We start from the raw sequence: 15,332 nt of genomic DNA on the forward strand, positions 1-15,332 counted from the left end.
CCGGTATGGGTTCGCATGTGTCTGGTTAGAGTTCCTTTCTCTGTATATGTTTTATCACAATAGGAACACGAATAACGTTGAGTAGCAGAATGAATTTTTAAATGCCTGTTTAGTAATTTTTTTGCCGCAAATGTTTTACCGCAATGATCACAAGCATATGGTATGTCTGTTATATGAAGTTGCAAATGAAGATTAAAACTATGTTCTTCCTCAAAAGTTTTTTTACAGAAATTACAAGAATATGCTATAAGTGAAGTATGGGTTGGTAGTTGTTTTTGAAAATCATCATTTATTGTAAACAATTGTTCATAATCATTACAGGAATGTTGCTTTTCATCCTTATGTGCTTGAGAGTGAACATCAAAACTCTCTTTTTCCAAAAAACTGTTTTCAGAATTTTCACATGCATTAGTTTTCACAAAGGAATGAATATTCAAATGCATGTGAAATTCTTTATTTGTTTTAAATGCCTTTGAGCATTGGTCACACTTAAAAAGTTTTTCTTCAGAATGTGTCTTCAAATGTTTCATGTAATAAGAATGAAAAGTAAATTTCTTATTACATGGCTGACAAATGTATGTGCACTTTTTAGATTGGGTTTTTTTATCCATATTTAATGAACATCAAAACTTAATTGTTCAAAAGTAAAATAACTTAAATTTCATGCAGATTTCGATCTAAAAGAGTACTCATCAGTCTAATTTGACCCACTTCAATTTTCTACAACATACATATAGTAATTGTTTGGAAAATACTTGGAACACTCAGAAAAAAAATTAATGAGTTGATCAGTTACGAGGAAATCATCCCTTGGACTGGTAACTACAAAGGAATAACATTGGAATGAAGAGCAGCTTTCTACATATTTTTCTCTTCTCAATACTGTGAGTCTTCAAAGACAGTGCTGAAGAATATCCTAAAAATAAAAAGAATTTATTTTAATAAAAAGTCACAAACTATAATTACTAACAACATTCATAAAAAACTTGATTTTATTCTTAAAATACCATGATAAATATTGTAACGGATTCGGTGCGACTTCCACTTTCTTGAAATGAAGACACAGTTCTTGATAAAAACACAGGAAATTTATTTACACTATGTACAGGAAAGATCTTCAACAACTGCTAAATTATTCATCAGCAATTAAGCAATTATCACACAACACCGTAAACTCAACGTTTACACACGTATTTACTTCCAAATACGAAAACAACACAGCGGAATGCCTCGCTATAAACAGAGCAAAAATCTTCTCAGTTCGAAATATCAACCGAAACTAACTGTTTATCCATCGCTAACGGCTTAAATACACCGAAAAGAAATTTCTCAAATATTCCACACGCTTCTGTATAAAGTAGTAGACCGTTATCAAATTTTATCAATGAACAAAAAGGAAATAGGGGTCGTATACTTTAGCCATATGAAAAAGGGGTTGTATATTCATTACGGGAAACTATTTACAGGTTACGTTCCTACAATAATTACTATTTACAGAATTTGTAACATTGCCCCCTTCCTAAGGACTGCACGTCCCGGGCAGTACAATCCCCAGAAAGGGTGTCGAACTTCTATCAAAAGTTTACAAATATTCACATTAATTAATAACTAACAGATACATAGGAAACACAATAATAACAAGAAATATTACTAAACATTAAAATCAAAAAAAAAAAAAAAAAAAAAATTATCTACAACTTTTATGTTATCAACCATGGTTGTTTACGTAATACTCATGAACTATGGCCATAGTATGGGGCTAACCGATCATAATGTACAACCCTAGGTTTTGCATTAGGTGATTTTTGGATCCTCACTACGACATCATTTAATCTGTTAAGGACTTTGTAGGGTCCATCCCAATGCGACTGCAATTTGGGTGAAAGACCTTTCCGTCGGATGGGATTCCATAACCAAACCTTGTCGCCTTCGTTGAATTCATGTTCAGTAGACCTTGTGTCGTATCTGGTCTTCATCTTCTCCACCGCGATGTTGATTCGCTCTCGTGCGAAGTTATGAACGTCTTCCAACCGGGCCTGGAGATCCTGGATGTACTCCTCAGGCGATGAAGGCGCATCCGGAGGACGACCGAAGACGAGATCACAAGGTAGCCGAAGCTCTCGTCCGAAGAGCATCTGAGATGGGGCATATCCGGTAGTCTCGTGGACAGCACTGCGGTAGGCCAGCAGGAACAAAGGTAGCTTCTTGTCCCAATCCTGTTGATTTCTGGATACCATAAGTGAGAGATTGTTCAGGATTGTGCGGTTAAATCTCTCCACCATGCCGTCCGATTGTGGGTGTAGTGGTGTTGTCCTAGTTTTCTCAATTCCGAGAATTTGACATAGGCCCTTAAACACAGCAGAGATGAAATTCCTCCCTTGATCGGAATGAATCTGAAAAGGTGTTCCATATCTCGAGATCCAGTGTTGGACCAAAGTCTCTGCTACGGTGGTAGCCTCTTGATCTGGAATGGGATATGCTTCCGGCCATTTGGTGAAGTAGTCGATGGAAACAAGAATGTATTTGTTCCCATCAGCAGTTCTTGGTAGAGGACCCAGGATGTCAATCCCAATTCGTTCGAAAGGAGCTCCAACGTTGTACAGATGTAGCTTCCCTCTGCTTCTCTTCTTCGGTCCTTTACGAGCAGCACAGGCGTCACAAGAATGGCACCACTTCTCCACGTCATCCTTCGCCTTGCTCCAGAAGGAGCGCTCCCGAACTTTATTGAGGGTTTTCAAGACACCAAAATGTCCTCCAGTCGCACTACTATGTATTTCTTTCAGAACATCTGAAATCCTTGATCGGGGAAGTAGTAACTGCCACCTAGATGTTTTGCCGTCGTCAGATTCCCATTTCCGGTGTAGCACGCCGTTCCGTAAATGGAGTGAGTTCCATAAAGCCCAGTATCTTTTTGTTGCAGGACTGAAGATGGAAACGTCCTGCCAGCTAGGGCGTCGACTGTCACTTTCCATGAACTCTAAAATTGGTTTTATGTCGGGGTCTTCAAGTTGATCTTTTCGAACTTGGTCATCACTCCATGGATCAGGTTCTGATGATGTTGGAGTCACTGTCACCTGATAGGCGGTAGGGCTAGTCGTTCCATACTGTTTCTCGATTCGGGAACAGTAGTGGCAGTTCTCAGGACAGGGTCTCCTTGATAAAGCGTCAGCATTACCATGAGATAACCCTTTTCGATGCTTGATCTCCATGTCATATTCCTGGAGCCGCTGTATCCATCTGGCTATCTGGCCTTCCGGATTTTTGAAGTTCAAAAGCCAAGTTAATGAGGCATGATCTGTCCGAAGCAGAAATTTTCGGCCGTAGAGGTAATGATGGAAGTGTTCTACAGCTTTCACTATGGCCAGTAACTCCTTTCTGGTGACGCAGTAATTTCGCTCCGACTTTGATAAGCATTTGCTCCAGTAAGCGATGACATGTTCATTTCCGTCAATTTCTTGGGATAAAACAGCTCCAATTCCCTCGTTGCTCGCATCAGTGTCCAGGATGAAGGATTTTTCAGGCTGAGGATAGGCGAGGATAGGCGTTGATGTTAAAGCCTCTTTCAGTCGTAGAAATGCATCTTCGCATTCTTTGGACCATTCAAACTTTTGCTTGCTCTCCGTCAGCTTATGCAAAGGTCGTGCAATGTTGGAAAAAACCCTTCACAAACTTCCTGTAGTACGTGCAGAGCCCCAGGAAACTTCGCAACTGATGGATGTTTTCGGGACGACTCCAACTCCTGACCGCAGATACCTTCTCTGGATCGGTTTGCACACCCTCAGAAGAGATGATGTGACCAAGGTAGTTCACTTCCCGGCGGAACAAATTACATTTGGACGGGCTTAACTTCAGATTGGCTTCCTTAAGCTTTTGCAGCACCTTCCTAAGATTTGCCAGATGTTCTTCGAAGCTGCGTCCCACGATGATGATATCGTCTAAGTAGACCAGACAGGATTCGTAAGAGAGTCCTCTTAACACTGTCTCCATAAGACGCTCGAACGTAGCTGGTGCATTGCAGAGGCCGAAGGGCATAACTTTGAACTGCCATAAGCCTTGTCCAGTTGTAAACGCTGTCTTCTCTCGGTCATCAGGGTGTATCTCAACCTGCCAGTAGCCGCTCTTCAAGTCCAGGGTCGAAAACCACTTGTGTCCGGAAAGAGTGTCCAAGGTGTCGTCTATCCGTGGAAGAGGGTAACTGTCTTTCTTGGTGATTTCATTCAGTCGTCGGTAATCGACACAAAATCTGGTGGAGCCATCTTTCTTTCGGACCAAGACGATGGGAGAGGCCCAGGGACTGGATGAGGGTTCGATTACATCATTCTCCTTCATCTCTTTCAGGAGGGTCTCAACCTCTTCCTTCTTGGCGAACGGTAGTCGTCTTGGATGCTGTTTAATAGGGGGGTGTTCTCCAGTGTAGATCCTATGCTGCGTTAAATTTGTACGGCCAACATCCTCCGATGTAGATGAAAACAGATGCTTGAAATCGTCCACCAATTGTTCCGCAGCAGTTCTTTGATCTTTCGACAATGGCGCACTCCCAATTAACTTCGATTTCAAGGACTCAGAAGACACAGTCTCGGGGGAATTGATTCTTCTAATGATGCAGTTTACTGGAGTACAAGTTGCCAACACTTCACCTTTCCGGATATTCCTTGGCCTTTCACTCACGTTGACGACTCGCACAGGAATTACATCTTTAGAAAGGTCCACAAGCATAGATGCTACCAGCACTCCTTTTGGGTTATTGCTTAAGTTGGGGGATTCAATGAGTCCAAATCGAAAACTATTGCTTTCTTCAAGGGAGCCAGGTATTAATGATTCTGACCTTGAGGGAATCGATAAATCTGTTTGGGCTATTATTTGATGAGCGGATTTTACATCACTTTCTGCGGGGAAAACGGCTATGTCTTCTCTCATCGAGTGCAGCTCATTAGTCTTGAAGTCGAGGTTGAAGTCATACCTCTTTAAAAAGTCCAATCCGAGAATGAAGGGGTCCGTGATAGCAGCAACGAATGCCGTATGATGGTAAGTGGCATTTCCAAACACAATTTCTAAGTTTACTTTACCTTCAATCTCGATCTTGTCACCTGTCACAGTTTGGAGGGTAACGCAGGGCGGCGTCCATAGAATGTTGAGTCCAAATTGACGAGCCACATCTGTTCTAATGATTGTAACATTGGCTCCAGTGTCAATAATCAGTTCGCAGGGAAACCCGTTTACGTATGCGTAAACAAACAGTCCATTACTGCCGCCACTCGTCGATGAAATCTGGAAAACTTTAAGATGGGGCTCATTCCAATTTGGCGACCTCCGCCCCGCGAGATTGCCATGGCTTAGTTTTCCTGGACCTGCGAGGGAGAGGTGCTCTTCCCTCTGGTTTCTTGGCGAGCTTCACAGTTTCTTCGTAAGTGACCCTCGCCGCCACATTTCCAGCACTTAAGTGATTGTCCATTTTGGTACTTGGGAGCCGAAGTCCTTTTGAGGATTCCTGCAATTTCTTTTATTTGCTTTTCCAGTTCAGCAAAGCGTGAGGAAACTGGATCAGGCTCACCAGTTTTCACACCGCGGATTGAATGGCGATCCTTGCGGGTTGCTTGCTGGGCGGCCTCCAACTTCATCGCATACACAACAGCAGAACTCAGGTCTTTGACATCCGCCATCCGTAGAGCTTTCTGGATTTCCGGATCTCGAACCCCGTCGATGTAGTAGTTGAGTGCCAGGTTGTCTCGAACATCCGCAGGACAGTCGCAAAAAGCAAGATGAGACAGTCTCTCGACGTCCGCCGCTAGCTCTTGCAGGGTTTCCCCGGTTTTCTGGAAACGGGACTTCAACTGGAGTCGGCTGAAATCTTTCTGGCACTTCTCACCGAAGCGAAGCTCCAACGCAGATGTGAGGGCGGCGAAATCCAGGCGCTGGCTGTCCGGAAGGGTCTGAAGAATGTCCGCTGCGTCACCTCTCAGGGATGCTGCAAGATGGCAGGCCTTGGTAGCAGAGTCCCATCCGTTCGCTTCCGCCACTATCATGAATTGGGTCTTGTACACCTGCCACGAACTTTTCCCATCAAATGTGGCCAGTTTAATGGACGGTCGAGCAACAGATGTGGGAGCGCAAAACTGTACAGAGCTGCTTTCCGCTGTCGCCAATCTCCTTTCCAAGTTTTTAATTTTCTCATCCACATGATTTTCAACTGTTGCGATACGGTTTTCTACTGTTTCAAATTTTTCATCAAAAGCATCAACTCGATGCTCTATCTCATTAAATTTATTTTCCATTACAGTCTTTACCGAAGTAAGGTCGTTTTTAATTTCCTCTTGGTTAGAAGCTAAATCATTTTTCAGTACCATTAAATCACTTTTCAATTGTTCTTGACTAGCCGCAATGTCATTTTTTAATTGTTCTTGATTTGCAGTAAAACTTGCAGTCAAATCACTTTTTAATTGTTCTTGATTAGCCGCCATATCACTTTTTAATTGTTCTTGATTAGCGGCCATATCATTTTTTAATTGTTCTTGATTAGCAGCCAAACTTTCAGCCAAGTCGCTTTTCGCAGCATTAATTGCTTCCAGAAGTTGTTTTAATTGGTCATCCATTGCGCGAGTAATCACCATAAAAACAAAGTCTATAAATTCAAACAGTCTTTATAATAAAATGTCCAAAGTCACACTTACTCCAAGAAAGTCCAGAAGAAGCCCCACGTTGGGCGCCAAATTGTAACGGATTCGGTGCGACTTCCACTTTCTTGAAATGAAGACACAGTTCTTGATAAAAACACAGGAAATTTATTTACACTATGTACAGGAAAGATCTTCAACAACTGCTAAATTATTCATCAGCAATTAAGCAATTATCACACAACACCGTAAACTCAACGTTTACACACGTATTTACTTCCAAATACGAAAACAACACAGCGAAATGCCTCGCTATAAACAGAGCAAAAATCTTCTCAGTTCGAAATATCAACCGAAACTAACTGTTTATCCATCGCTAACGGCTTAAATACACCGAAAAGAAATTTCTCAAATATTCCACACGCTTCTGTATAAAGTAGTAGACCGTTATCAAATTTTATCAATGAACAAAAAGGAAATAGGGGTCGTATACTTTAGCCATATGAAAAAGGGGTTGTATATTCATTACGGGAAACTATTTACAGGTTACGTTCCTACAATAATTACTATTTACAGAATTTGTAACAATATATAAGTATTATACAAACTATTATCAGCAGATTATTGATTTGAAAAGAATTGTCTTTTACTTTCTTCTATATCTAATATATAGAAGAAAGTATTGGATTCGTGCAAATTTTCGAATTTTGACCGATTCAAACGTTTTGAGGTGTGCTGAGTCCATTTCGACTATTTTTGGAAAATGTCTGTCTGTGTGTGACCAGTTTTTTGTGGCCGCTCTACAGCAAAAACTACCGCATGAAATCGAACGAAATTTGGTACACATATGTGCCACTATGTGAACTTGTGCCCATTGGTTTTTGGCACCAATTCCTCCAAGGGGGGTGGAGCAATGGGACGCTTTTTGAGTTACGCGTGCTTGCTATTCCTCAGGAAGTAACTGGCGGAATCAAACAAAATTTAGTCCATATGTTGCCATTAACAGGAACAGGTGCTGATTAAAGTTTGGTGTCAATAACTCAAACGGGGGTTGAGCTATAGAACGTTTTTTGTCGTCAATTGTGACTGCTGTATCTCAAGAAATAATGAACGGAATGAAAGAAAAATTTATCGGCAAGTAGCCCTTAGTGGGTATAAGAGCTGATTTTATTTTGGTGTCAACAGCTAAAAAGGGGGTAGCGCAATCCCCCGTTCTTTTTTTCCATTGTGAGTGCCCTATCTCAAGAAGTAATGCTATGTTCTGGTTGAAATTTGGAATATATGTGAATCCATATGTAAACAAGTTTTGGTTCAATTTTGAAGCCAATCGCTCCAAGAGGAGGTGTTGATTTTTTTTTCTTTGCGAATAAAAATAGCTTTATTAATGCAACAATAAGAAAGATAAATCGTAATAGATTGTTGTCTGCGTATTTCTCGTGATTTTAATTATATGGAAATGATCAGAAACATTATCTCAATCATTTAAAATTTTTAACTGTTGCCATCTTATGTTTGTTAACAAATAAAATATTTGTAATTAATTCAAGCAAGGCTTTTAAAATAACTTTCAATTTTCTCTCTTTTCTTTGCTTTTGCAATAATTCAGACATTGGGATGGTCGTCAAGTTTTTGCATGTGTAATTTTGTTTTTTTTTGGGAATATTTCTTCCTCATCAAGCATGTGGAGGGATCAGAAAAAAAAAGAAAAATATAGAAGAAAGTTTCGTGATGGCCACAACATACTAGTTTACATTTGTATTACATACTGCACCTGATAATATTATAAACTTTTTGCTTTAAGATAAGTTTGTTAAAATATTTACAGTCAAGTTTCGAAAATTCAAGGAAATTACGGCTCACGCCCCTTCGGATTATCTGTAAAATTCTTCCTTATTAAAATTTTACTGTTTTCAATAGACATGAGGAAGAATACTTTTTACTTTCTTGTTCAAAGAAAAGGAAGAATTGTCTACAAAACAAAAATTATCACTGAAATACAAACATAAATTTAGCTTTTCATTACCTCTAAACAAATTTCGACTTTTTTTCCATGACGTCTGTACGTATTTATGTGTGTAAATTTGTATAGAACAAAACATACATTTTGAGTTCCTAAATCTATTTTGAAAAGTTTTGTCATAACCTCAATATCTATGTGCTTGCAAGTGCATTTGAATCGATTATTTCAGAAAGGGTTAGAAGTCCTACGGGAATCCATTGGACTTACGCCCTTTCTGAAATAAAAGATTCATTTATGCATCTTGTATAAAACATAAAAATGGTTAGAAGATTTAAATTTCACCACACGACTCAGGGGTTTGGTCAGGACCAGCCTAGTTGGGCCCAGAGCCTGTTGCTGGTCATCACTTTTGTATTTGTATTCTGTATGTTACAGAAATGCGAGAACCATGATTCTTACATTTTGGCTGCAGGATATCGCAAAGAGCTGAATTTGACACATTTCAGCATTTCTCGCCCTACTCCCCCCCCCTCACATTTGTTATAAATTTAAAAACTTATAATTTGTGTCCACACTTGTCCTAATTTTTGCTGTTTTCAAGCACTTTAAAATGAAATTAATTTTTTTAAGAACTTTTTTCTTTTTTTGGAACAAATCATGAAATTTTTAGGAATTGAGAGTCTTCAACAAAGTGGGTGCCCTAAGCTGTAACTTGTTTAGTTTATAGGTAAATCCGATTTTTTATAATCTGTGTTTTAGCTTTTAATTCGTTGAAATAATCATTGATTGTTTCAAGTATTGCAGCTGAACGCATAGCTTGATCAGAAGTTTTCAGTTCAAAATAGTCGTTTTCAACACATTTCAGCAACACAGTGAGAGGCTTACTACTTGTAATACAGTGTATGTTGCCCCCCCCCCCCCCCAAGCAGATTCGCTATTCTCTGATATTCACATCTGAACTATTCAAAAAAGAAAAAAAAATAGGACTTTGGAAGGTATGTTATTACTATGTATAAAGTCCATCCAAGACTAGGAGGCACTGCCCCTCCTCGCCCCCCCCCCCTCCTTAAATCCGCCCATGTTCAGATTTTACAATTTTTCAGGTCATGAAAAACGAACCTGCTGAACAAAAAGCAAGAATACGATCGAAATTATCAGATTATGTTTGCTGTATGTATGATAATGAATGGTGGTTAGGAGAAGTGTTGGAAGTAAAAGTATTCAATGTAGAAGAAGAATACAGGATCCACTTTTTTATCCTAAAGGGCCTGGAACATCATTTAAAAAATCAAGTGAGGATGACTAAACTTGGGTTCAATTGAAAGATATTTTAAGAATCTTGATTGCATCAGAACTATGGTCTGCACAAGGAAGAGGTCACAATATCACACCTGTGATGAGTGAACATTTATCAACTCTTCTCCGTGAGACAAAATACTGATTATATCAATTAGTAGTGCAACATCGATGAAAAGGCACCAATGTTTCAAAACATCAATGTTCTGAAACATTGAACTTTTTAATGTGTATTCCTGTATAATAAACTCTAAAAAATGCTTTTGGGTAGAATTAAATGCATGGTAATCAATTTATTAACTCAGAAATTTTTTGAACCTTCTAAGAAAATCTAATAAAAATTATTATTTTTTTATTAATTCTTAATGTTCCAAATTATTTATGCAAAGGGATAAATAACAAGACCCCAGAGGCAGCCCCCTGGTCAGTTTGGTTGCCAACCCTTAAACTTGCCAAATTTATACTACTCCGATTCCAAGCCAGACCCTAAGTTTCAGACTAGGCAGACATGGCCTCTGGTCGGCCTAATACATTTAAAGAAATGTGCGAAATTTACTAGAAATTTTATGTTATTGATAAAATGATATTATTAACTTTATTTTATACTTATTACAGTTCATTGTGAAGGATACAGAGATATTCAAGATACAATCAAATTTTTATTGCAGTTGAAACAACTAGTTGTTAGAGTTGCATTAAAATACATTTTAAACACGAACAATAAAATAAATGAATATGTATTTCAAAATTTCTCTGAAAACTTTAAGCCTAGATAAATAAAATATATAGGCAGGAACTTTCTTTCACCAAGAGAAAAAAAATCTAGGAATAATCGTTTGTACAGAAATTTGTGCACAAGCTGGTATTTCTGTGTACAGTACATTTGTACCAAACTTTAACAATTATATTTTCTTTGCATTTTAATTTGTTTTACATTTCTGAACCTCCCCCCCCCCACTTTATTTTCTTTGTGGAAGAATGATTCCATTGAATTTTGTGCCAATAAATCTACTTGAAACAAGCAAATTTATTTTTACTTGATAAAGGTAATTCCTCTTGGAGTTCTTCCATTAAACGTCCTTCTACTAATACCCTTCAAACACATAATTCAGATCTTAACGGCCAAGGGCGCCCATAAAGAGGGTGCAAGGGGGTGCTCGAGCCCCCTCCCCCCCCCCCTTAGAAATTAGAACTTCCTTGCTTTTGGTACTTTTTTCTTTGCAAAAATGTAAAAACATTTCTTCTCCAGCCATTAATGAATAAACTATTAAAAATGTCAAATTTTAATGACTCTAATCTGTCCCGAAATCGGTTTCCATGGGGAAAATATCCTGCTTAACCATGGGGAAAATCTCTGAGCCCCCCCCCCCTTACAATTTTGCATACGGGCGCCCTTGTTAACGGCTAAAGTCCAATATATATTGAAAAAGATGTGTACTGGTCCAAGGTGTGATGATGTTTTCATGGAGAATTTCTTTGACATTTCATCCAGAACATCTACCTTATGTTTTGTAGAATTCTAAACTTTCACTGCAGCAGGGATCTTCTGTTCATTAGATTTGAATTCAACTGATGAAAGGAGTGTACTCAGCAGAATTAGATTTTCTATTTCATCTTGATACTGTGTAAGGGTTGTGTTGTCAGGTTTCATCACAGCAGAAAAAAGAAAGTTTGTTTCTTGCAGTTTTAAAACTAGTTTAGGACTTGCGAGTTTTTGTTTCAACGTAGTTCAATCCCTTTGTTTTTAAGTCTTTCCAAGCATCAATGAAGGAAAAAAAGCTATTTACATTTTAGCCAATATTTTTTTAAGTGTCAACTAAACGATTTAATCGCCTAAGGTTTGATCACTTAAATTTATTTCATCTTTTCCTAAATATAGAAATCTGATCAAAACCTATACATTTTGACTTTTCATGTAGAGCTGGCCAGGGCCGGATTAGCCATAGAGCAGAAGTAGCAAATGCTACGGGCCCCGCGCTTCTGGGGGCCCCGCGCCGTCAGAAAAAATTCCAGAAAAAAAAACTACTTTCCGTACTTTAACCCGTTTAAATTTTTCTCTACCTTTCTCTTTATTTATATTTGCTTTTCTAAATTGCTCAGGTAAATTAAAAATCCTATTTTTTCGATAGATTGCTTTCCAGAAATTTCTCCCAATTGAAGTCTTAAAAACACAATTTTAGTTTATCTTTCTTAATGGAAGGAGAAAAACATCCGTTGGGTCAGAAAAGTTTCAAAACTGACCTAAAAATTACAATTGTAATTTGAAGAACGGAGAATTGGGTTTTCTCTGGATTTTTTTTTTTTTTTCTTTTTGTCAAAATGTAGTCAATTTTAAGGTATCTTAGGAAATTTAAGGGAGTTAGGGTCCTAAAACTTTCAGCTATTCAAGCCTTAAAAAAAAGAAAGAAAAAAAGAAAGTTTTGGTTGTTTCATAACAATAAAGGAAAGAGAAAAGGGTTCTTTCCTCAAATTGTGCTCAAAACTGAAGTCAATTTCAGGCTATCTTAGGGAGGAAAGGGTTTGAGGGATCGGCCCATGGTATAGCTGAAAACAAAATTTCAAGCTATGTGGGAAGATTAGAGAAAGGGATGAGGGTCTAAACTCCCCCAGAAACAATTCTGACTTTAAGTTTCAAACCGTGGTTTTAGATTATCACTGGAGACGTTATCGGGCGGGGGGGGGGGGGGGGGGGGGATACGGGTTTGCTTCGCAACATGTTAGAAACTGAAATCTTCAAGGCGCAGGCTATCTTTAGTTCTAAGAGTGATGCTTTGGAGCCTTTTCCCCCGAATGTTGAGAAGCTAGGAAAGAAGGTGGGTATTTTTCGATTTTTTTTTAAATCTAAAAAAAAAAGGGCTTTCTTCGTAATTTTTCGGAATTTAGACTCTAAAAACTCAAATTTAAGCAATTTTTGTTGATAGCAGGAGAAGAAGGATGCTGAAATTCTTAAAGCACAAATCCTAAAACCGTATTTTAAGGCTCTTTTTGGTGATGTTAGGCAAGAGAGGAAAAAGGGTTAACATCCAGAAATTGTTTAAAAGTGCTTTCGTCTTAAAGCTTTCGAAATTGGAGTCCTGAAAAGGTAATTATTAGTCTTCCTAAAGTCTTTTTGGTTACTTAACATAATGTCAATTTATCACCCTCAAAATTTTCCACCCGTGACACGACCCGTAGATCCGGCACTGTAAAAAACAATGAGCAATTTTAAGAGATCATGATAGAAGAAAAGAAAAATATTCCTAGACTTTTTTAGCTGAGCGAAATAAATGAATTGTTAAGAGAATATTATTTTTTGATGAACTAAAATAATTTTTGTGTAGAAGAAAGACTTTAAATGTCGTTTTTAATTTTTTCCTCCGAGTGGGAGGGAACTAAAAAGCTGTCCATGCCACGAACCTAACCCCTTTCTTTTGCATCACCAAAGGAAGCCGAAAACTTTTTTTATTCAAACTTGAAATTCGGAAAAATTCAGGAAGAAAATTGTTTAACATAATCGAAAACCCGCTAAAACTGCTTTCTGGAACTTCAGTTTCGAAAAATTTCCATGGGTGTAATCTCGAGTCCGATCCCGTCCTATAACGTCTTCTAATAAAGTGCGTATTTTGGACTATAATTTCGAAAAATTTCAATGGGAGTATACCTCTGCCCCTCCAACATTGTTAACAATGGTCTAAAATGTACTTTTAAGACTTAAACTTCGAAAATATTCCGAGTTGCTTCGATCAGTGCCTGAACCCCATCCCATACAGAAACGTAACCCGCAATGGCCCATCTATCTATCACGTTTTCACAACTTCACTTTCGAGAAATTTCCAGTGGATGGCTTTCGCGAACTCCACCCCAAAATCACCAAAGAACGTAAAAAAACACCATTTCAGAGTATATTATTTCAAGAATTTTTGCTTAAAATTGTGTTTTTAGATTAATTAACAGATAATAAATTCAAAAATTTCCCAATGGGACCTCCTTGAATACCACTCTTTCCTCTTTCTACAACATCATTAAGGATAATCTACAGTTTTATTTAGGACTTCAACTTTAAAAAACTGTCTGAAGAGTCGTTGTGAACCCAAATTTTTTTCTTTGATCTTACCTAAGATAGGATGCAATCGAGTTCTTTGACTATAGTTTCTCCAAATAATGGCATCCGAATCGGAACAAATCTGATATACCCCCCTCTTGGCGACTTTTTCCTGTTGGCGCCAAAAAAGCGTCGCCAAGAAAACTATGTATGACGTCATATGTCATACATCGTTCTTAGCGATGCTTTTTTAGCGCCAACAGGAAAAATTCAAATTATGTCATTAATTATTTAATGAAACTAATGCATTAATTTTTTTCCGTTGTTTCTCCGGGATACGAGCCCTCGGTCTCATAGTACTTTCGTAATGAGACCTCGGCTCGCCGGCCCTGCCTCGGTCTCATTACGAAAGTACTATGAGACCTCGGGCTCGCCAGGACCTCGCTGCCGCTCGGTCCGTTATCCCTCCGACTTTTAATATACATCACAGTCGGATATAAGTCACAGATCTCCTCCGTTCAGTATACAATAAAGTCACAGATTTTATGTGAAATTAACACCATTTTTGTGCTACAAAAATGCCAACCAGACCAAAATACAAACTACCAGAAACACACTAAAAACACAATAATTCAAAATATGTTCACTTACCTTTTTTACTTCCTCACGTGAAGCAGTGCACATATGTTCCGCTCTTAGGGAAATTATCCCATTTTTTATTATCATTACTTTACAAAAATATTTAAATTATGTTTGTTTTGACAAAAAAAATTCCAAAAAAAACAACCTTATTTTACTTGTATTTTGTACTCCACCCAATTAATTTCGCGAATTATTTCTAAAAACTTTACAAACATATCCTCATTTTTGTATTCACAATTTTTTTTGTATAAATAATAAGCTAAATAAAATTTAAAATCCCCTAATCTATTATATGTTGGTAGAGTACTTTTAACGTGTCTCCATGTGGATTCAATTGTGTTAGTGTGACATTTAGTTTCTGGATCTACAAAATTAAGTTTATGGTTGACTGTTAAATGCTCATACCCCTCCTCCCCCAATGTATCATATGCCCTCCAACAATCGGAGTGCACCGTCGTGCCTGGTAGTATCCACTGCTTAATTGCCAAAAATAGAGTTTCCCTACCCCTATCCCCAACAGCAACCAAAAAAGTTTTCCCCGAACCCCGTTCAACCCCCCCAAAAACCCATTGTCCCTCAACTGCATGTCCCCGATTATATTTTCTTTTCCCAAATTTAGATTCATCAACTTCAATAACTTTCCCAACCCCCCCCCTATTTGTTCGGATTTTAATTCAATGTAATTTAATATTTCTTCATTAATATAATTTCGCCAATCGGCTAAAGTTTGTGATGACAAAAAAATATTGACTTTCAATATCAGCAGTTTTGGTCCCAATTAAAATCTCATATGTTATCAAAA

The sequence above is a fragment of the Uloborus diversus genome, chromosome 6, assembly GCF_026930045.1.
Source record: "Uloborus diversus isolate 005 chromosome 6, Udiv.v.3.1, whole genome shotgun sequence".
Taxonomy (NCBI): Eukaryota; Metazoa; Arthropoda; class Arachnida; order Araneae; family Uloboridae; genus Uloborus; species Uloborus diversus.